General features: G+C 42.8%; 1 protein-coding gene across 3 annotated transcripts in view; it reads left to right on the forward strand.

Annotated features, from left to right (window-relative positions):
• LOC138735617 (cadherin-4-like) overlaps positions 1-24609 on the forward strand; it is a 564345-nt gene that overhangs the window by 455806 nt on the left and 83930 nt on the right. The gene's annotated exons all lie outside the window — the stretch shown is intronic.

The following is a 24609-nucleotide window of genomic DNA, read 5'->3' on the forward strand; positions in this document are numbered from 1 at the left end:
TGTTTCTCTTCAAGATGGAGGCACACGAGTTGCAGCGGCCACTTCGGCTCCTCACTACATTGTGTCTACGATAGGGAAACTCTCGTCAAAATACAAAACACGGATTGGGTTTTCAAATTAGTGGGTTGGATCGATAAGCCTGTTCAGTTTAAACCGACTGAAGCAGGGAACACCGACTGCTGCAAACCGCAGAGCGGATCGCGGGAGATGCGCAGGAGGCCACCAGAAGCATTGCTGGAGAAGGCAGAAGTGTGGAAAATGGGCCGGCATCAGGGTGAGACTGAGAGTTAACCCCTTCAGATCCACATTCCTGACACCCTTACTCCCAAATATAAAATCGCTGGGGAAGAAAATGGATTACATGAGGCTGTATCTGAACCAGAGATAACTGCAGGGCTGCTGTGCTCTGGTGATTACAGAAACTTGGCTCCAGGACTCAGTGATCTAGCTGGACAGTCTTATCTCCTTCAGGGCAGACAGAGACAATGCTGCTTCTGGCAAGACTCAAGGAGGTGAACGGTGCATTTACATCAACGAGAACTGGTTCCACAATGTGAAGACCTTCTGTTCAGTAGATATACATTAGCTCCTGGTGAAATGCTGACCAAGAGAATTCTCAGCCTTGCTGATTGCCGCCGTCTACCTTCCTTCTTCAGCTAATGGGGGTGAAGCCATGAAGGATCCTTTATGGTGGCATCTGTGAAGCCCAGACATTCCCACCATGACGGTGCTATGATTGTTGCTAGTGACCAATCAGGCCAACCTGAAAATGAAACCACGGTTCAACAGCATGTGAACTTCGCCACCAGAGGAGAGAACACCCTGGATTGTGTGTACACAAACATTCCTGGCGCAGAGAAGGCTGCACCTCGACCCCACCTTGGTTACTCGGATCACATATCTATTCTATTGACCCCGGCATACAGACTGCTGGCAAAGGAAATTAGATCAGTTTGCAAGGAGATTAGAATGTAGCTGGGGAGTGGGGCCCATAGTGTGCTGTGAGACCACAGACTGTAGCTGTTTCTGGGAGGTGGCCATAAAGGAGTACTCAAGCTCAGGGACTGAGGATGTCGCTGCAATCAAATGCTTCACAACCTGGGCTAACCAGAAACATGGTTAGATGCAGAGATCTGGGACCTTCTCAGAGGTCATGATGCTGCCTTCAGGACAGGGCTGAACTGTCCTGTGCAATCCAGAAGGCAAAGCGAGGGTTACGTGCACAAGATTCACAGACAGCTGTGCGACACCGGCGACACAAGATGCATGTGGCAGGGGATCAAGACTATAATGGATCACAAGTCAACCTTGCGAATTGAGGACAATGACACCTGCCTTCCAAACAGACTGAACACCTTCTGTGTACAGTTCAATGAGAAGGACAGGATGATGCCAAAAAAAAGCTCCGAGTCCCCCTGATGAACGGGTCCCTCACATAGCCACAGCGAGGTGAGGAGAACTCTATCCACGGTAAACCCACATAAGGTGGTGGGACTAGACAACATTCCAAATCGGGTTCTAAAGGACTATGCAAACCAATTCACGGAGGTCTTCACGTACATTTTTAGCACCTCACTCCTGCAGTTCATCGTTCCCACAGAGTTCGAGACAGCCACCATCATCCTGGTACCCAAGAGGGTGGCAATAACAGGCCTCAATGACTACTGCCCACAACATTCTGCAATATACTTGTACATAATGAAAGAAGGTGTGAAGTGTAGGATATCAATGTTTGCTGAATAGAATGCAAAAGCAAATTGTAGAAAGGTCACAGAGAGTCTGCAGAGATATATACACTGTAGATAGGTTAAAAGATTGTCAACTGTCTGGCAACTGAGTACAGATTTTCCGATTTCTGATTTATTCTCAGTGTACATACATGACATCACATACAACCTTGAGATTCCTTTTTTCTTGCGGGTGCAGCAGAATTACCTCTAATTGGTTGTGCAAAGAATAAACTACACAGTGTAAACAAACAAATAACTGTCTTCTTTTTTCTTTGGCTTGGCTTCGCGGACGAAGATTTATGGAGGGGGTAAAAAGTCCACGTCAGCTGCAGGCTCGTTTGTGGCTGACAAGTCCGATGCGGGACAGGCAGACACGATTGCAGCGGTTGCAAGGGAAAATTGGTTGGTTGGGGTTGGGTGTTGGGTTTTTCCTCCTTTGCCTTTTGTCAGTGAGGTGGGCTCTGCGGTCTTCTTCAAAGGAGGTTGCTGCCCGCCAAACTGTGAGGCGCCAAGATGCACGGTTTGAGGCGTTATCAGCCCACTGGCGGTGGTCAATGTGGCAGGCACCAAGAGATTTCTTTAGGCAGTCCTTGTACCTTTCCTTTGGTGCACCTCTGTCACGGTGGCCAGTGGAGAGCTCGCCATATAACACGATCTTGGGAAGGCGATGGTCCTCCATTCTGGAGACATGACCCATCCAGCGCAGCTGGATCTTCAGCAGCGTGGACTCGATGCTGTCGACCTCTGCCATCTCGAGTACTTCGACGTTAGGGGTGTAAGCGCTCCAATGGATGTTGAGGATGGAGCGGAGACAACGCTGGTGGAAGCGTTCTAGGAGCCGTAGGTGGTGCCGGTAGAGGACCCATGATTCGGAGCCGAACTGGAGTGTGGGTATGACAACGGCTCTGTATACGCTTATCTTTGTGAGGTTTTTCAGTTGGTTGTTTTTCCAGACTCTTTTGTGTAGTCTTCCAAAGGCGCTATTTGCCTTGGCGAGTCTGTAAACAGATAACAAATGTAAACCAACTGTGCAATACAGAGAGAACAAAAAGAAAGTCAATAAAGTGCAGAGGTAAGAGTCCTTATATGAGTCCCTGATTGAGTTTGTTGTTGAGGAGTCTGATGGTGGAGGGGGAGCAGCTGTTCCTAAGCCTGGTGGTCCGAGTCTTGTGGGACCTATTCTTCTTTCTTGAAGGCAGCAGCAAGAACAGAGCGTGTGCTGATAGTGAGGGTCTGGATGATTGGTGCTGCTCTCCAACGATAGCATTCCCTGTAGATGTACTCAAAAGTGGGGAGGGTTTTGCCTGTGATGTCCTGGGCTGTGTCCACTACCTCTTCGAGGGCTTTACACTCAGGGGTGTTGGTGTTTCCATACCAGACTGTGATACAACCAGTTAGCACATCTGTAGAAATTTGCCAGGGTTTCTGGTGTCATACCAAACCTCTGCAAACTCCTGAGGAAGTAGAGGCATTGACGTGCTTTCTTCATGATGCCATTGGAATGTTGGATCCAGGGAAGATCTTCTGAGATAGTGAAACCCAAGAGCTTAAATTTGCTCACCCCTCTCCCTCTCTGATCCCCCAGCGATTACTGGATTGACTACCTCTGGTTTTCTTTTCCTGAAGTCAACAATCAGCTCCTTAGTTTTGGTGACATTGAGTGTGAGGTTGTTGTTGCTGCACCATTCAGCCAAGTTTTCAGTCTCAATCCTGTAGGCTGACTCATCCCCTTCCTTTATACAACCCACTACCATGGTATCATCAACATATTTGTAGATGGTGTTATTGTCATACTGAGCCACACAGGACGAGGTGTAAATTGAATAGAGCAGGGGGATAAGAACACAGCCCTGTGGTGCTCTGGTACTGATGGAGATTGTGGAGGAGAAGTTCTTACCAATCGTCACTGATTGTAGACTGGAGGTGAGGAAATCCATGGTCCAATTACACAGTGGCGTGTTAACTCCCAGGTTTTGGAGTTTTCTGATCAGTTTTGAAGGGATGTTAAATGCCGAACTGTAGATGATAAAGAGCATCCTGAAGTATGCATCTTTGCTGTCCAGGTTTTCCAGGGCTTTGTGTAGAGCCAGTAAGAAGGCATCCACCGTAGACTTGTTACTACGATAGATGAACTGGAATATATACATACTACCACTAGACTAGACCTGATGCACTTCATCACCAGCCTTTCAAAACACTTCATCACTAATGATGAGAGTGCTACTGGTTGATAGTCGTTAAGACAGGTTACTACATTCTCTTGGGCACTGGTATGATTAATGCCTGTTTGAAACAGCTGGGTACCACACCCTGCTGGAGTGAGATATTGAAGATATCGTGAAAACCTTAGTAAGTTGGTCAGCATAGATTTTTAGTACTCGGCTGGGTACTCCATCCGGGTCAAATGCTTTCCTTAGATTTCCTCGTTGTTAAATGTGAGGTCATCCACTTTGGAAGGAAAAATCATCCGCTGACTTTTAAAAGACATTTAGCAAAAGTAAAATATCTGAAATTTGTTTCAGAAATTGGACTGAAGGAATGTAAATGAAATTGAAAGCAGATCAGGTTGGGGAAAAGAAAGTTGCTCAGAATAAGAAGTAGGCAGCGATATGTTGGTACATTATTTAATTAAATATCATTTCTGTGGAAATGTTGTCCAATTTTAGCTGATGTTAAAATGGAATGCGTAGAATATAAAACCAAGAATGTAATTGTGAATACAGATGGACCTTACCAAGACTATAGTTAAAGTATTGAGATATGTCGGAATGCAGGCCTGGTTTTAGAACTGAAGAGGATTCAGTGGATCTGGAAAATGAGCAGGCAATGGGTGAGAAATAATATCTGTGGAGCACCAGAACCAATACTGCTGAGAAAGTCAGATAACCCATTTCCATTTTGTAGTTATAAGGAATATTTGCTGTTCAGCTCAGACATAATAGAGCATGTGTGCAAAAGGACAATCATTCTACATGTTTCAAATGTAATCAAAGGATACTGTTTCTCCACTGATGTTTCAATCAGAAGGGATGGATAACAGAGGGAAAAAAAGTGTTTGCAAAAACAAATGAATTGGCCCTGATGTTGGGAATTACTTTTTTCACTTGCAACAAGGTAGGAAGGCTAGATTAGCCTCTGTGGTTTGGTTGTAAAGTGTCTCCAGCGAGATTTTCCTTGTCCTTCTGCTACAGATTAATCATAACCCCTATTGTACAAAGGCATACTTCCTTTGTGCAACTGACTCCATAGTATTTGCAACTCCAGTTTTAAAAGGAGCCGTGTTGCCCACATATGCTTTTACCATGCAATTGTGAATAATTAATCTACTTTTTTGGCCACAACCATAATTTGGCTTTTAATATGTTCAGGTGCATTGCTGGATCAGCTCTTGCCCTGCCAGATTTTCTGACAGTTAATCAGCATTTGATAGCCCGACTCTGATCATTTTTTTAGTATGCGTATATTATTCCTTAACATCAAAAGGAATGCGCACATCCACAAGCCCTACTTTTGCCGTGGACAGAAAATACAATATGATGCAATATTGAGAATGCAATCATGTTTGTTGGTTTTATATTGTAACGTCCTTATTTTCTCTTGCAAGAAGGTTGATAATTTCAGTACAGCCGTTGAGGGTCAGGGGAGAGCATTGTAATAGAATCAAATGTAATTTCATTGAAGAGAGGAATGATGTAGGTGTGTAGAAATTTTAAAAATGCTTTGCAAAATGCTAGATGGAAGAAAATAAGTTAACTTTCTGAGATACGGTGTTGAAGCAAATAGATGGAACTAGTAGTAGTGTTGAAAGCAAAGCATGAGGAGATTAAGAGGAAATACTATCGATTTTTAACCCTTGTCAAAACAAGTGCATTGCTAGTTCTGTGTATGATGTATCTTGGATTAATAGAAAGTAACAGGGACTCTGGCCCGAACTTTTTAAACTCACTCTGGTTAGAGCCATCCTGGAGGAGGATTGCCAGCACTGGAATCTAATTTCAAAAGGTATAAAATGAGAGAGGCTATTTGTTACAGGATATTCATGGATGTGGCAAATTCACAGGAACATTCATGAGGGATAATATTTAGAAAGGTGGGGCAGAATTAAAAGTGATCAGCGAGGATTTGTCAGAGGAAGAAGGAACAAAAACTGGTGAGGAGGCAAGTTGATGGAAATTTGGGGCAGTAAAGTGGCCACTTAGAATCAGAATTGGCTTAGTGGAAATTTTAGATTGCAGAGCTGTTTTCAATGGCCTTGTGATTATATAATAATGATTATAAAAGCATATGATTAATGGACTTGCAGATGACACAGATCTGGGTTACATCATTAATACTGAGAAAGAGAGCCGCAATCGAAGGGAAGATATAAGTGTATTGTCAGATGGGCAAAAATAATGGCAAGAGGAATTCAAGGCAGAGAAGCAGAAGTTGCAGTAGTTTAAGGGATGGGCATGTCGTTCAAAATAGGACAAGAGAATATATAATGTCCCAGGGTCTTGAAAGTGTGAAGGAATAGAGGGATCTTGGAGCATGTGTCCTGAGATCCTTGATAATAATATGAGGTGGATGAGAAGTTATAAAGATTTGTTTATTAGTTGAGACTTAGAAACAGGATGGCATCATGCCCCTGTATAAAACAATAGTTAGGCCTCATTTAAAATACTGGATCAAGTTTTGGACTCAATCCGAGAGGGAAGATTTCACTGTGTCAGGCAGATTGCAAGGATACTCCCACAACTGGAAAATTTTTAGAAATAAGATCAAATGGATGGGCTGGGATTGATTTCAATTTTAAAAAGGGACCAGAGAGGAGTTGGAGAAAGATTATTTTCACTTGAGAGTGTTGGGGATCTGGAAGTCATTGCCTGAAAGTATGATAGAGGCAGGAGTATATGTAGAAAGGTTGTTTCCAATGGTGGGAGAGTCGGACAATAGACCACACCTTCAAGACTGAAGGGCATCCACTTTGGAACAGAAGTGTGTAGGAATTTCTTCAGTCAGGTGGTGGTGAATCTGTGGAATTTGTTGCCACGTGTAGTTGTGGAGATCAAGTCATTGGGTGTATTTAAGACAGATTTATAGTTTCTTGATTAGCCATGACTTCAAAGGTTATGGGGGGAAAGCCAGGCGGAGTAGGAAAATGGATCAGCTCATGATTAAATGGTGAGGCTGACTCGATGGGCTGAATGGTCTATTTCTGCTCCTATGTCTTATGGTCTTAAGCTCATCATTAAAACCATTCAACAAAATCAAAATAATTTGTGGAGTAAGGTATACTGCAGACGAACAATCCTCATTAAAACCAATTCTTACTAAATCCTGCACTAATTCTAACCTGGCACATAATGGCAAACTATTTTCCAGAGAGTTCTGAATCTGTCAATAATTTCAGGATTGTGTGTTTAATTATGCACGAGTGAAAACATTGCACTTACCAGCAAAAGCTGGAGGTTGATTCCTGAAATCTGCCAAATGCATCAGGTAAAAGGTATTTGCCCTATTAAGATTTTAAGTGATGCAGTTCACCTTTAGGCTCATAGCTCTGCCCAGCCCAAAGGTTCATTGTCACCATATTGGAAACTGATAGTCTTCAAGTGTTGTGCTGCCTAGTTGAATCATTCTCTGTACAGATCTGTGCCCAAAGATTCATAGGAGAGTCATGGCACAATTCCAATGCTATCTATAAATTTGCTGATTACACCACGGTGGTTGACAGAATCACAAATGACATTGAGGAAGCGGACAGGTGGGAGATAGATCAGCTTGTTGAATGGTGTCACACCAACACACTTAACATTAACAAGACCAAGGAGATGATTGTAGACGTCAAGGGGAAGTCAGAACACAATCCATTCCTCATCAAGGGCTCAATAGTGGGTGTCAATATCTACGAGGATCTGTCTTGAAGCTTTCATGTTGATGCCATCACGAAGAAGGCTCATCAAAGGTTATTCTTTGTGAGTTGTTTGAGGAGATTCAATATGTCACTGAAGATTCTCAAAAACTTCTACAGATGTACCATGGAGAGAGAGCATTCTGGCCAGTTGCATCACTGTCTGGTACAGAGATGCCAACGCTCAGGACAAGAAAAAACTCCAGAGTGTTATTAACTCAGCCTGAAACATCATGGGCACCAGACTTCACTCTATCAAGAACATCTACAAGAAGCGGTGTCTTAAGAAAGCAGCCTCAATCCTCAAGGACCCCCACCACCCAGGCCATGCCCTCTTCACTCTGCTACCATTGGGAGAAAGGTACAGGATCCTAAAGAAAAGCACCCAGCGACATGAGGACAGGTTCTTCCCCACTGTCATCAGATTCCTGAATGATCAATGAACCAAAGACACTGCCTTATTTTTTGTCGGTGGTTTATATAAATGTTTGCCCTTTGATGCTACTGCTAAACGATGAATTTTGTGACTTGTTCATGGCAATATATAATGGAAATCAGACACACATTTAGGTGTGGAGCAATGGAATGCAGAAATGCATACCTACGTTCCTCATGAGAAGATTACTTATAATCAGAGAAATAAATATATATTTTTTGAAAATTTGGTGCCCTTATCTACAAATTGCAAGATTTAAGTTATAGATGTTTTCCCTAAACTTCGAACCTTGTAAACCTCCTTGGAAGTATTAAAAGATACAAATGGTCAGAGCTTTGTGGCGAGGGGTGTCCTCTGGCAACCAGGTTTCTATTCTCGTTTAATTTCCTTTTTCTTATCTTTCTTTTTCTATACTATTTCTTATTTCTTTTCTTGGGGTTTTGTTTGTGGGAGGGGGTTGGGATTTTATACCATCATGTATAATGGATTTGATACTGGTATTTGAATACTGTATTTTGCATTTGTCTATGGTTGCATGTATGGAAAAATTTTAAATATTTTTTTTTAAAAAGGAGTCAGCATGGTTTTGTGCATGATAGGTCGTCTTTAACAAATCTTGTAGAGTTTTTTGAGGAGGCTAGCATGAAAGTTGATGAAGGAAAGGCTGTGGATGTTGTCTTCATGGACTTAGTAAGGCCTTTGACAAGGTCACACATGGGAGGTTAGTTCAGAAGGTTCAGACACTAGGTATTCATGGAGAGATTGCAAACAGGATTCAAAATTGGCTGAATTGGAAAAGACAAGAGAGTGGTAGTGGATGATTGTTTCTCAGACTGGAGGCCTGAGATTACTGGTGTACCTCAGGAATCGGTGCTGGGACCATTGTTGTTTATCATCTATATCAGTGATCTGGATGATGAAGTGGGAAATTGGATCGGCAAATTTGCTGATGACACTAAGATTGGAGGCGTTGTGGACAGTGAGGAAGATTTTCAAAGCTTTCAGAGGGATCTGGACCAACTGGAAATATGGGACAGAAAATGGCAGATGGAATTTAATACAGACAAGTGTGAGGTGTTGCATTTTGGAAGGACAAACCAAGGTAGGACGTTCACAGTAAATGGTAGGGCACTGAGGAGTTTGGAGGAACAAAGGGATCTGGGATACAGGTACATAATTCCTTGAAAGTGGCGTCACAGTTAGATAGGGTTGTAAAGAGAGCTTCATAAATCAAAGTATTGAGTATAGGAGTTGGGATGTGATGGTGAGATTGTATAAGACATTGGTGAGGCCAAATCTGGAGTATTATGTGCAGATCTGGTTGCCTAATTACAGGAAGGATATCAACAAGATTGAAAGAGTGCAGAGATTTACTAGGATGTTGCCAGGGAAAAGTTAAACAAATTAGCACTTTATTCCTTGGAGTGTAGAAGAATGAGGGGAGATTTGATAGAGGTTTACAAAATTAAGAGGGGATATACAGAGTAAATGCAAGTAGGCTCTTTCCACAGATTAGGAGAGATAAATATGAGAGGCTTTAGGGTGAAAGGGAAGAGGTTTAGGGGGAACATTAGGGGGAAGTCCTTCACTCAGAGAGTGGTGGGAGTGTGGAATGAGCTGTCATTATGTGGTAAATGTGGGCTCACTCTTAAGTTTTAAGAATAAATTGGAAATATACATGGATGGGAGAGGTTCAGAGGGTTATAGAATGGGTGCAGGTCAATGGAACTAGCGGAATAATGTTTCAGCAAAGACTAGAAGGGCCAAATAGCCTGTTTTCTGTGCTGTAGAGTTCTATTGTTCTAATGACCTGGCCTTCACAAACACCTGTAACAACAAATTCCTCAGATTTACCACCCTCTAAATAAATTCTTCTGTTCTATGCAAGTGCCCTTCAATCCTGAAGTTGTGCCCTCTTGTCCTAGGCTCTCCCACTATCCACAACCTCTCCTTTATCCAATCTATTTTCACTTCTTCAAAGAATTCAAATAGATTTGTCAAGCAAGATTTTCCCTTGAGGAAACCATGCTGTCTTTGGTTTATCTTGTCATATGTCTCCCAGTACTATATAACCTCATCCTTGACAATCAACTTCAACATCTTCCCAATCACTGACGTCAGGCTAATTGGTCTATAATTTCTTTCTGCTGCCTTTCTCCCTTCTTGAATAATGGGACAAACAACTCCTAACTTTATTATGAACTCCATGGTAATGTCGGTACTTGTTTCTTTGATAGTAATTGAGCTGGCCTGGGATTCTCAACCTTGCTCTCAGCCTCTCTTTTATGAGTAAATTATATTAAGATTGTATGTGACAGTCAAGTTTGCTTTGAGATGGAAATAATCCTAAATTGTACAGGACTATTGACAACTCCCAAGTTCATTCAGATCTATCAGGCCTTGAGTGACATAACCAGTGGTTCTTAAAGAAACTAGAATTGGCCAGCAAATTAGTTCAATAAAAATACTGCTGCCCATTGTCAGGCAGTGTCCACTCCTCTCACTTCATCTTTACATGCAGCATGGCACTTCCAAACTCCTTCACAAAACTTCTGAATTAGCATCGCAGCTCCCCTGCCGATTCCAGCCAGGCAAGTGTCTAGATGCAGCCAGAATTCTTCGGCTACTGACTAATGAATAACATTAACTTGCCAAATCAGCAGACACAACTCATTTGATTTTTGAATTGATGTCAACCTGCTACCAAATTTGTCTCCCATGTTTATGCTCAAAACAGTCTGACTTCTTACTTGTCCACAAATAAATATTTTATCTTAAACTTACAGTTCGGTTGATAATAGAAATGAAGCACAAAAAGCAGAAACAGGAAAACTGATTATATTCCACGACTGAGTCCAGTCCTAAGTTGTAAATGTAAACATTAAGTGGATGTGACATACCATTACATATTTGTGTTCGATTTGCAAACATAGAGCGATGCTTGGACAAATTAATCTGCAAGAAAGCTTTTGAAATATAATGCAATTGGATTTTTTGCATTAGGATGTGGAAAGGCATTTCTTCAAGGTGTCTTAAATATGTAAATGTGAAAGATGTAACACCACAATATTTACAAAATTTAAAAAAATTAAGATTGAATCATAATGACTAATATTGCAAAACTAATGGACAGTTTTGAACCTGAGAACAGTGTGAACCTGTTTTCTCGTCTGGACATGTCTTTGGGGGGTCAACAATGTGTGTTCTAATTGAGCTGTGATAGTCCCTCTTGACAATTAACCATTGTCAATTATTAGATGAAACTGTCCCCATTCAAATCATTCCATACACCCACTAACTTTGAAGAAATTCCCCTCAATATTTCCCCTAAATCTCTCCTCTTTCATCCTTAACCCATGTCCTCTAGTTTGTATCTCACCTACCCTCAGTGGTAAAAGCCTACTTGCATTTACTCTATCTATACCCATCATAATTTTGGATACCTCTATTAAATCTCCCCTCATTTTTCTATAAACTAGAGAATAAAGTCCTAACTGGTTTAGCCTTTCTTTGTAACTCAGTTCCTCAGTTCCCAGCACTCTCTCAATTTTTATGATATCTTTTCTATCATTAGGTGATCAAAATTGCATAAGATATTCCAAATTTGGCCTCAGCAATGTCTTATACAGCTTTACCATAACATTTCAACTCCAGTACTTATTACTGATATATGAAGGCCAAAAAGCTCTCTTTACTGCCCTATCCTACCCATGACGCCACTTTCTGGGAATTCTGTATCTGTATTCCCAGATCCCTCTATTGTACTGAATACTGATTGATTAAACTTTCCTGACTCAGCTCCCATGTGGGATCTTGTGAAATTTCTTACTAAAGTCTATACTAAACATATCCACAGCATTTTCTTCAACTCTCCTGGTAACTTCCATGAAAAGCCATACATGATTTGTTAAACATGACTTACCACGCAGAAAGTTATGTTGACTATCACAATAAGGTTAGTACCCTAACCAAAAGCCACAGAAGAACCAAAGGGTTCAAAGCATGCTGAGGGCTAGCTCAATGATGTTTAAGATCAGTAATCCAGATCTTCAAATCCAGATTAAGAGATGGGGAAGTGCAGAGAGACCTAGGGGTACTTGTCCACCAGTCTCTGAAGGCGAGCATGCAGGTACAGCAGGCGGTTAAAAAGGCAAATGGTATGTTGGCCTTCCTATCAAGAGGGTTTGAGTATAGGAACAAGGATACCTTACTGCAGCTGTACAGGGCCTTGGTGAGACCCCACCTGGAGTATTGTGTGCACTTTTGGTCACCTTATCTAAGGAAGGATGTTCTTGCAATGGAGGGAGTGCAGAGGCGATTCACCAGGCTGATACCTGGAATGGCAGGAATGACTTATGAGGAAAGATTGCACAAATTGGGATTGTACTCGCTGGAGTTTAGAAGATTGAGAGGGGATCTCATAGAGACCTATAAAATTCTGGCAGGACTGGACAGAATGGATGCAGATGGGATGTTTCCAAGGATAGGAAAATCCAGAACCCGGGGCCATGGTTTGAGGAGAATAGGCAAACCATTTAGGACCGAGATGAGGAGGAATTTCTTGACCCAGAGGGTGGTGAATCTGTGGAATTCATTGCCACAGAGGGCAGTAGAGGCAGGTTCATTAAATCTATTTAAGAGGGAATTAGATCTATTTCTTCAGTATAAGGGTATTAAAGGTTACGGAGAGAAGGCGGGGACGGGGTACTGAACTTTAAGATCAGCCATGATCTCGTTGAATGGCGGAGCAGGCTCGAAGGGCCGAATGACCTACTCCTGCTCCTAACTTCTATGTTTCTACGTTTCTATGAATTGGAAATCTATGCCAACTGGAGTGTTCATGGGCATTTTGAATTTCTTACTCCCATCGATCATTCCAAGAAGAGCAGATGAGCTGCTTCAGTGACTATTGCCCGGTAACACTTCATCTGCTGTAATTAAATGCTTTGAGAGGTTCGTCATGGCCAAATTGAACTTGTATCAAACCAAACTCCTGGACCCACTGCAATTTGCCAATCGCCATAATCATTCCGCTGCAGATGCAACTCACTCGCTTTCTGCTCAGCCCGCGATCAGCTGGACAACAGCAGTACCTACATCAGGCTATTTTCATCAACTTCTGCTCAGCTTTCAACATCATCATCGCCTCAGTACTGGTCAGCAAGCTTCAAAACCTGGGCCTCTGCAGCTGGATCCTTGACTTGCTCATTGGAAGATCAGAGTTAGTGCGGATTATTAACAGATCTCCACCTCGCTCACATTGAACACAGGCACGCCTCAAGGATGTGTTCTTATCCCACAGCTCAAATCTCTCGACACCAGGGGTGGGCAACCTTCAGCCCACGAGCCAGGATGATCCAAATTTATTTGGCCCAAAACCCAATGCATTCGCCTGATCACCCTCAGCTGCTCCAACATAAACCATTCACTGCATCAAACTGTCAGGCTTCGTCATTGGTGTCCTCGGGGATTAAGTGCATAGATTAAATGTCCCTCAGCAAAGGTAATACTTTGGGGTCGTGAACCAGGCAGCGAAATGATTGCGTTCACGCAGAATGTTCACTGGAGCTGCTCCACATCGTTATAACCAGCAATCGCTCATCAACTGCCCCTCGAAAAATAACTCACCCTGGAGCTCCTGAGAACATGCTTCACCCTCAAGATGGGCCTGAGACAAGCTGCGTGTCATTAGCCCACTGTCCTGCTCTTAGTCCCAGGCCACTCACCCACAAGTGAATGTGGAGCCAGGCGAACCTTTTCGAGTGACCCGGTTCCCCCTCCCCTCCCCTGAACCGCTGCTGCCGCCAGCCCCGCCACCCATCCCCACTCCCCTGGTCCTCCCCCTCTCCCCACTCCCCTGAACCACTCTCATTCCCAACACCCCCCCCTTCCCACTCCCCTGATCTGCTCTCTCGCCCCACTCCCCCCTCTTCCCGCTCCCCTGAGCCACTTTCTCTCTCCCCATTCCCCCCTCTTCCCGCTCTCCTGAGCTACTCCAAAAGGCCCAAAGCCAGATGTCAGTGTGTGGGACGCTGGGATGTTCCTTCATCCGACTCCGGCTGCAAGCAAAACTCATTTAGCACAAAGCAAATTTTGTTTACTCAGAAATGGGATTTACCTCATATACTCGAAATTCAAAACACACCTTAGAAGTTTTTTAAAAAGCAGAAGATCTGAATCAAAGGCAGAAGTTGAGAGGAATTCACAGTCGCTTCTGCTGAGCAAGGTTCAAGATGCTACATTTAAAAAATTTATTAACATCCGCAGTTTTGCAACAAAACTAATTGTTACTGATTATTTTTTAAACTCCTGAACTATTTGAAGAATTACTTAAAAGCAACCAAGTTTAAATGACAGTTTGCAGCCTCCAAATGCCCATCTGAAATATTCATACCCAGCAAGGGGTGATTTTATCACTCCTGCTAAGTAGTTTGTTGTACTGGTGTAAGATTGATAGCACAACTCCTTGAGATTTGGTTGATTTGTAGAAAATGTCTGTTGAGAGTTTGTCTCCCAAGATGGAGACAGAAAGATTGAGAACAGGGAGTGTATTGCTAGATTGAATTTGAGGTCAGGCTGGAAGTTGGCAGCAAAGTTGATAAAGTCAATGAGCTCATTAAGAGTGCTTGTAGCAGCACCAAAGCAGTCACCTGTGAAACAGAGGAAAAGTTGACGAGCCTTTGCCTGTGTAGGCTTTGGGATGGATGCTCCACATAGCCAACCAAAAAGCAAGCATAGCTGGGGCCTGCCCTTCTGACTTGGAAAAAGAGGGATGTCAAAGGAGAGGATATTGAGGGTAAGAACAAGCTGGAAGAGGGTGGTAGTGGAAGTGGACTTCCACCCTGACCTCAAATTCACTTGGTCCATCTCAAGCAACACTCTCCCCTTTCTTGGTCTCTCTGTTTCCATCTGTGAATATACCGATTTTTGGACATTGGGCCAAATGGTCTGTTTCTAAGCTGCACAAGAGAACAATTTGTGCCCATGTTCTCATACCTGGAGTGTTCTCCCCAGTGAGATCAAGATTGTTTTGATTTTCAATGGCCTGTCCACTGGATGCTTGCAGCAGGCGTCCATCATGTGTTGTAGTTTGTTGCTCATTATGTTAGTAGAGAGGTTATTTCATTGACTGTGACTGGAACACAAAATGTGTGGCACCTTGGGCACTGGGACCTCCCTGATAGTGCATGTTGCAGTTCACTGCACTTCTGTTCCCCTGGATTTTTTTTATCTGAGGCGGATGCAGAGAGAGATCTTTTATTATCCACATTATTATTGAGGACCAGATGCTTGATACTAAATTAGGTTAAACAAAAAAAAAGTTGTATTCTGCCACGAGCTCTTGGCGCTATTTGCATCAATGTATTGTGCTTTTCCAAACTTCTGCAGTTTTAACTCTGCTCCATTGAAAAATGTACATTGCAGGGCTGATGGAATTTTTTAAAAAACTTCATCTGCATTGAAATGTCTCTTGCCAATCGCTCAATAATTGTAAAATTTAGCGAAATGTCAAAAGATGCAAAGTGGCAGGTGTGTTTAACCTTTTCCCACCTGACTGACAACAGAAAATGTGTTTGGACTGTGAAAATATTAATCTCTAGAAATGTGTGCACAAGTGGAAAAACGTAATGAAGTTTTGTACTTCTGCTCGGAAATGATACAGAAAAGGAATCATTGCAAGGAGTGATTTGCATAACTTTACATATCCATTGCAGTTCATTCGCCACTGGAGTAACAGCTTAGCTTCTCGAGTGCAACAGGATGGGTGAGAGTAATTGAAGGGAAAAGCCTGAGTGAAGTTTGTCCAGAGAATGCTGCAACAAGAAAATTAGTTTCTCTTTTTTGGCCGTGTCTTCAAAAAGATTAATGCATTTTATACACTGTTGGGATGCCAAAATTATAAGGCAATTTATTGCATTGAATTCACAATAATGGAAGGTAATAATTTTTTTATAATGTAAAATGCATAAAAGGCACTTAACTTCCCTTGAGCAGAAAGTCTTCCACACAGAACACGCTCCTACCCATTAGGTCCACACTTGTTATCTGAAGGAAACAAATGCCTTAATGGTTGGCTCTCCTGCTCCATTAGGAATATCAGATGTCAAAATGTGAATATCACTCTCAGTCATGAACATTGCAAAATATTCAAACTTAGCTATACTGTTAAAAATATAACAATTAGAATGCCTAGAAAACAAATTAAGCAACAAATTTCAATTTCCTAAAAAAGAATATTTGGACTACCAAACTAAACTCTTTGCAATTGTTTCTTTCTATTGAAACAAATGGAACCACGTGCGGCCTGGCGTCGTCCAGTAGGCAGATATCCCAACGTAACTGCCGAAAAGCTGCAGGAAGTTGGTGCCGCACCTCAGAATACACAAAGACTGAGAGTAATAAAGACCTTTCAGGAGTTTTTGGGTTTTGGTTTTCGCATGCACTTGGGCTGAAGCCATGAACTTTGTCAGTAATGTGGAGAAATGCCAACATTTCTCAGGGAAACAAAAAATTCAAACCCAATGAGCCATTCCTTGAGAGGATTAGTGCCGTGCCTTGTAGAAGAGACCTTGCTTCTAATTAAATTGGTCGTAATTTTTAAGTAAAAACATTGATTTCTTGCAAGCTATACTTCTTCGGCACCATTTGAGGAGTTTTGTGATTTGTACGGCTTCATTTAAAAACATTGCTGGATGTTATTATGTCATTTTAAAAATCTGTTATTTTTAATACACTCATTATTTTGAAAAGTAAATTTCACAAGTTATGATACATGCTCTTAGTTTCGATGCACTTTTACATCATAATTTATTTAGTTTTAAAATTTAGACATATCAGCACAGTAACAGATCATTCTGGGCCACAAGTCCCTGTCACCCAATTAATCTATACCCACAATATGTTTTGAACAGTGGGAGGAAACAGGAGCACCTGGAGAAAACCCACACAGACATGGGGAGAACGCACAAAATGCTTTACAGACAGTGTGGGGTTCAAACCCAGGTGCCGGTCACTGGCGCTGTAACAGCATTACGTTAACCATGCAAGGTTAAAGAGCAAAACAAGAGGCAGGGAATGTTGAAAGAATTAAGATGAGTATTATCATTTCTGAATCATGTTCTTCACATAATGGCATTTAAAAACCATGAGTATAGGATAACAGGACAACAGCAATAAACCCCAACTTTAGCCCACCATCTCTAACAAGAGCAAAAACATACAGTATAATTGTAATTTTTCAGGCAGGAACTTCAAAATTCATTCTATTGTTTGCAAATGAGGATGTGCAGTTGATTGACCAACTCAAAATATTGACTATTGCTGGCATCAATGTGTGATCACAGCCAAACTGAACATCCCTGAATGCTTACTTCGTGATTTCAATAATTTTATGGTGAAGTGCCAGTTGATGAAGTAGACAAAGACGATGTGGTCAAACAATAATCATGGCTTTTATTAGCAGAAACTCGTGGTATAATAATGAAAGACAATGGGTGCATAAACAGTTATATCCAAGGGGAGTGTCCTTAAAAGTAGAGATAATACACAGCCAATGTTAGTACAGCAAGGCTCGCCAGAGGAGAGACAGGCAGCTTGGCAGACATTCACCACAGTCTCCCCCCAGCAGAAGAAGGGTTAAAATCAAAAGGACAGCTGCTAGGAAAAACTGAAATAAGCGATACATGGATACCATGTTTGGCCTTGAGATACTCTAACGGCCAAAATTCGCCAGTATCTAGCAAGCAATCGAAATATAATGAGATGTTTTATGACTATGTCAGCCTATCAGGTTGTTTACGAATTCTGGTGCTTCGTCTCAAAACAGGCGGCTCCTTTGCAACTTTGGGAACTGGTACAGGTCCTGGGTCTGTAGTGTGGGAAGGACTGGCTTTTGTGCCCGCTCCAGAATCACCAGCGTGAAACAGTGGAGCCTCAGCATGGCCATCTGAAAGTTTACTAGGGGTCACAGGCTGGGTGGGGGGGGTGAGTCCAACCTCTCAGGCTCACTCTGAGTAGGGGTACGAGGAAGGGGCGAACCAGGCGAGCCCAGATCTCTTAGGGGTACAGTGTCAGTACTCCTGTCTGGGAATTTAACATGAGTGTAGTTGGGGTTAGTATGCAGTAGCTGAACTGGTTGGACTAGGGGGTCTGTTTTACACGCCCGAGCTTGGCTCTTCAGCAGCACGGTCCAGACTCAGATAAACAGGCTGGCCAGTCCATCACAGTTCCTGATTTCCTAGGAGAGGCAAACATATGTTCATGAGGTTTTTGATTTGTTGCAGTACACAACAATGACCGAATAGAATGTAGTGCCTCAGGCAGCACCTCCTGCCACCGGGTAACATGGTAACCATGTGTTTTTAAAGCAAGATTAACAGTCTTCCAGACTGTAGCATTAGCCCTTTCAACCCGCCCATTGCCCTGTGGGTTGTAGCTTGTGGTACGGCTGGTGGCAATCCTCTTTCATAGCAGGGCTCCGCAGTTCAGTGCTCATGAATTCTGAGCCTCTATCGGTATGAATGTAATTGGGAAAACCAAAAATGCTGAAAATTCTGTCAAGTGACTTAATGACAGACGCTGACGAGACGTCAAAGCAGGGTATCGCAAAGGGAAACCTGGAATATTCGTCAATTACAGTAAGGAAATGTACATTTTTGTTGTTGGAAGGTAACGGCCCTTTAAAATCTAAGCTAATCTTCTCAAAAGGTCGGGTTGCCTTGATGAGAGTGGCCTCTGGAGCTTTGAAGTATTGCGGTTTGCATTCTGCGCAAACAGGACAGCTCTTAGTCAATTTCCTGACTTCTTCCAGAGAGTAAGGAAGGTTGTTAGACCTTATGTAGTGGAAGAATCTCATGACTCCTGGGTGGCACAGTCTGCTATGGATCTCTTTTAGCCCCTCCAGCTGAGCACCAGCAGCAGATCGTGACAATGCGTCAGAGAGATCATTTAACCTGCCCGGTCTGTACTGGATCTCATAATTATAAGTTGAGAGTTCTATTCGCCAGTGTGCCAACTTTTGTATTTAGTACTGAACATGTAGGTTACAAATTTTTGATCAGTGACGAGAGTAAATTTTCTGCCGGCTAGAAAGTGCCTCCAGTAGCGAACAGCTTCAATAATAGTCTGAGCTTCTTTTTCAATGGCAGGATGCTTAAGTCAGGTCCGCGTAACTTGCGGGAGAAGAATGCCACAGGTCTGCCCTTTGTTTAAGTGTACCTGCCAAGGTACAATCTGAGGCATCAGTTTCCACTTGGAATGGGACATCCTCGTCAATGGACGAGAGTGCAGCTTTGGCAATATCAGCTTTAATTCTCTCGAAAGCCTTCAAGGCCATTGGAGAGAGAGGAAAAGATTTAGTGTCAAACAGAGGGTGGGCCTTCGTGGCATAGTCCCGAACCCATTTGCAGTAGTAGGAAAAGAATCCCATACACCTTTTAAGGGCTTTTGCTGAGATTGGGGATAGTAACTTCTTAAGGGGGGGCCATTCTTTCCGGGTCGGGGCGGATTTCGCCCTTGTGGACAATGAGGCCCAGAATGGGTAGCTCTGTCGCGTTGAACACACATTTGCCCTCTTTAAATGTAAGGTTGAGTTCTTTAGCTGTTGCTAAAAATTTCTTTAAGTTGTTGTCGTGCTCAGCCTGTGTTTTCCCACAGATAGTGACATTATCCAGGTAGGGAAACGTACCCTGTAACTCATACGTCCTAATAATCTTATCCATTTCCCTCTGAAACACTGACAAACCATTAGTGACTCCAAAAGGTACCCTTTTAAACTGGTATAACCCCCCATCAGCCTCAAAGGCTGTATAGGGTCGTTCCTTTTTTTTAATGGGGATTTGGTGATAAGCTGCTTGAGGTCGATAGTGGAGTACACTTTGCATTGCGCTATCTGATTAATCATTTCATTGATGCGTGGCAGGGGGTAGGCATCCAGGTTAGTGTAACGGTTGATTGTCTGGCTGTAGTCAATAGCCAGTCATTTCTTAGTGTGATTTTTCACAACTATCACCTGGGTTCGCCACCAACTCTTAGTGGGTTCAATTACTCCCTCTTTAAGCAATCTCTGGGTCTCAGCTTTGATAAACTCACGATCCTCTTTGCTGTAAGAACCGCTCTTAGTGGCAATCAGCCGACACTCAGGGGATAAATCACTGAAAAGGGAGGGAGCTTTGATCTTTAATGTGGACAGACCGCAATAACTAGCGCGGGGGATGGTAAGCGTGGGTAGTGGCCCACTGAAATTTAACACCACAATGTTCATCTGAGATTGAATATCTAACCCCAGTACCACAGGGGCGCAGAGCTCCAGCATAATAAAGAGCCACACATCAGCCAGGCAATGTCCCTGCAAATTTAAAGTAACTTTACACTTGTCCCATACATTTTTTGTAAGTTCACTACAAGCCATCGATATCTTTCAGTTCACTGGATAGCTCTGCATATTTAAGGCTCTGGCAACTCTCTCGTGGATGTAGCTGTCAGTACTCCCCAAGTCTATTAGACAATCAAGAGTCTCATCATTCACCTCCCCCTTCATAGTCGACCGTTCCAGTCCATAACATCCCCCAAGCTTTGGAGTCAATTGAGCTATCACAGGGGATCTCACCTCACCGTCACTTGAAGTCGATTCAACCTGCTCGTCTGAAGATTCCCCCTTTTCACAGTTGTCTTCCATTCCTGCAGCTCCAGGACGCATTTTCTTGGTGCTTCTCTTCTTCTTCTTATCAGTGGGAGTACTTTTCGCCTTACACACTTTAGCAAAGTGGCGGTGTTTCCCACAATAGCTGCAGGTATCAAATCGAGCCAGGCACTTCTGTCTGGGGTACCAGCTCTTATCACAGAAGTAGCATTTTTCAAGAGTAGGCTTTTTTCTTTCCTTTGGGGTTCTAGCACTCCTGGATGTTTCCTTTTTGGCTTCTAGCATTTCACTGGACCAAGTGATTGACTGAGTCAATCCCGTTGACTAAAGCATCCAGCTTCAAGGCATTGCGGTGTTGTTGCACATTGACTGCCCTGACATCATATTCATTTGCCAGTGAGTCGAGGGCCAGTGCATAGGCAGCATCACTTTCCCCGGGTTTCTGGCGTCTAGTCAGCAACTGATGTCGAGCAAGCACCACGTTCTGTGGCGCTGCATCGTAAGCAGTCAGACATTCCCGGGCTATAGCCAGAGTGGTAGCTCCTTGCGTTACAGCGAAAGGGACCTCACCCAGCAGAGGATAGTGCTGCTAAAACCCCATGGTCATGAGCAAAAATGAAAGGCCTGGAATTTCCAGTCAAGTCAAGTTTATTGTCATCTGATTGCACAACTTGACGAAACAGTATTCTCCAGTCCTCAGTGCAAAACTCGCAGACACATAAACAGAGATAACACACATAGAGTCAAACAATACATATGAAGGACAAGTATTTTATCTATACAAATAAATAAATATGGTTTGGCACAAATGAGAGTCTCAGATGATTAGTGTGAGCAGTTCCTTTGCTGTTTCAGCATTCTCACTGCCTGTGAGAAGAGGATGTTCCTCAGCCAGGTGGTGCTAGCTCTGATCCTCCTGTATCTCTTTCCCATTGGGAGCAGCTAAAAGATGCTGAGTGCAGGATGGAAGGGGTCCTCAATGATTTTGCGTGCCCTGTTCAGACAACAATCCTAGTAGGTCACATCGATCCAGGCGTGGGAGACACCAGTGATCCTCTCTGCCACTTATGGTCTTGTAAATTGACCTCCGATCCATTTCTCTGCAACAACCATACCTCACTGTGATGCAACCGACCAGGACGCTCTCGATGGAGTTCCTATAGAAGGTTGACTTAACGTGGGCTGGTAGCCTTGCCTACTTCAGTCTTCTCAGAAAGTCCAGTCGCAGCTGCACCTTCCTGACAAGTAAGGAGATGTTGAGTGATAGGTCACTAGTTAAGTGAACTCCAAGGCACTTGGTGCTCTCCACTCTCTTTACTACAGAGTTGTTGATGTGTAGTGGAGGGTGGTCGTTCCTGGTCCTCCTGAAGTCCACGATCATCTCCTTCGTCTTGTCCACGTTGAGACTCAGGTTGTTCCTCTCGCACCATTTTACGAGATTTTCCACTTCTTCTCTGCAGTGCGTCTCATCGTTGTTGCTGACAAGGCCGACGACTGTTGTGTCATCTGCAAACTGGATGACCCTGTTGGAGCTGGATCTGGCGATGCAGTCGTGGGTCAGTAACGTGAGCAGGAGTGAGCTGAGCCCACAGCCCTGAGGTGCGCCAGTGCTCAGATTGACAGTGCCTGATATTCTGCCACCGATCCAGACAGCCTGTGGTCTTGCTGTTAGGAATTTACGGGAATAGTACTGACAGGCATCAATTTCAGAGGATTGGTGAAGTTTTAACAGTTCAGTGAAACAACTTCCATATAACAGTACAGGAAGAACATTTTAATTTACAAATTAAATATTAGACTAATGACTTCTTCTTCTTTGGCTTGGCTTCGCGGACGAAGTCCACGTCAGCTGCAGGCTCGTTTGTGGCTGACAAGTCCGATGCGGGACAGGCAGACACGGTTGCAGCGGCTGCAGGGGAAAATTGGTGGGTTGGGGTTGGGTGTTGGGTTTTTCCCCCTTTGCCTTTTAACTAATGACTAAACAGAGATTAAAACACGCATGTAGAATTAGAGAATTAAATATCTTTCATGAACATTTTTGTAAAAAGTTAATTTTAAAATCTCTTGTATTTGGATATGTGTAAAGAATTATACCATACAAACAATCTTAAAGCTCATTTTGTTGGCTATCAGTCACTCTAGCTCAGTAAACCATTCAAAACACTATTTGTCTCCTGTAATTAAGAATCAAGGTTTAAGGAACTTGAGAATGGAACAATGTTCCATTCCTAACTGACTAAGAACAATGTCCTAAGTTCATGCTAATCCTTACCCGTTATTCCACTGGAGGAGGGTGCTAAGAATGCAACTCACAAAGAGTCAGGAAGAACTGACAAGATTTCTAGCTTAAACTACACTAGCATGAAATTGCAAAGCTGCATTTAGTTTCACCCAGAGTTTTGTTACTGATGCGATTTCTTGGCAATCCTTTCCACCACACTTTCTATTGGATGAATGGCAAAGCTGAAACTGCATTGAATGAATCCACGATCTTCGTAAGATTAGCGCACAGCTATTTTATTGCTCTGTGCCTCGCAGACTTGGATTTTTGTTGAAATGGTACCAGCCAGCATGGTGCAACAAGCACATTGTTCTTTCAATTGTGAAGGTAAATCTGCTGCACCTTTCTAGATTGCACAAATTGGGTCTTAACGTATGTCCCCGTTTTAATGATCTCTTGTGCTGATACTGGTTTTGCAATTTTACACTTTTTGCATTTATTTGAGTCTTGTAATTTTTCTCTGCTACAAACAAAGAAAGAGGAGTAGACCATTTTTTTCCCAAAACGAGGGGATGTAGCCTCAAAATTCAGGGTAGCAGATTTAAGATGGAGATGAGCAGGAACTGCTTTTCCCAGAAGGTCATGAATCTGCAGAATTTGCTGCCCATTGAAGTCATGGAGGCTACCTCAGTAAATATATTGAAGACAAGGTTGGATAGATTTTTACATAGTAGGGGAATTAATGGGGAAAAGGCAGATTGGTGGAGATGAGTTGATCATCAGATCAGTCATAATTTAATTGAATGGCAGAGCAGGCTCGACGGGCCAGATGGCCAACTCCTGCTCCTATTTCTTATATTTTTATGCAAACAACGCTTTTGAAATGTAAGTTCTTGATGTTGACATCATGAAGGTAGAATTTTTGCAGCCACGTATTAAAAAGACTTTCTGCGGTAGATTTTTTGGTTCAAGGGACTATGGCTACTTGCTGACCAAATCCTACACTGATGGGAGGAGTGTGGAAAGGTTAAGGGGATGTATAAAGGCTGGTTGTGAACTGTGTATGCAAGAGGATATTTATTTGAGTGCAGAGACCATCCAGGGAAACAATGTCTGCGGGAAACATTTTTGTGTAAGGGTCTACTGAGACCATAGTGACACTTTCTGACAGGAGATTCCCATTGAGCTGCCCCTGTATACCCAGTCCGCTTGCTCATTTGGACTGAAGGAAAAGCAAAAGAACAGAATAGTGTAATTTCATTGATCCAAACATGTTGAAACCATAGAAAGTCCCAGGTCATTGTGAGGTACACCAATGTTTGCAAGAATTCATGATATTGAGTACTCATCTGCAGACACCTCTACTCTAAACATAGTTTTATCACATTATGAAGATAAATGCCAGTAAATTTGGCAAACCTGGCATCAATACTGCATTTTGAGTTGATTTTATATTGTTATAATTTCCTTGAAATCTCTGGCAGTTAAAAGAATCTTGCTTTCTTCCTGCCATTATAAAAACCACCCAGTTCCCCAAATTGGTCAATGCAGACTTCACCAAATTAGCTTCGACTGTCAATTTAACAATGACTATAATATTTCTGAAAGAATTGATCCAATTCCTTCCAAGGATAAGTGGAGCCTCAGCTGCACTTTTGCATGGTGGAAATGCCTTTTTTTTAAATCAAG

Source organism: Narcine bancroftii, chromosome 6, assembly GCF_036971445.1.
Source record: "Narcine bancroftii isolate sNarBan1 chromosome 6, sNarBan1.hap1, whole genome shotgun sequence".
Classification (NCBI taxonomy): Eukaryota; Metazoa; Chordata; class Chondrichthyes; order Torpediniformes; family Narcinidae; genus Narcine; species Narcine bancroftii.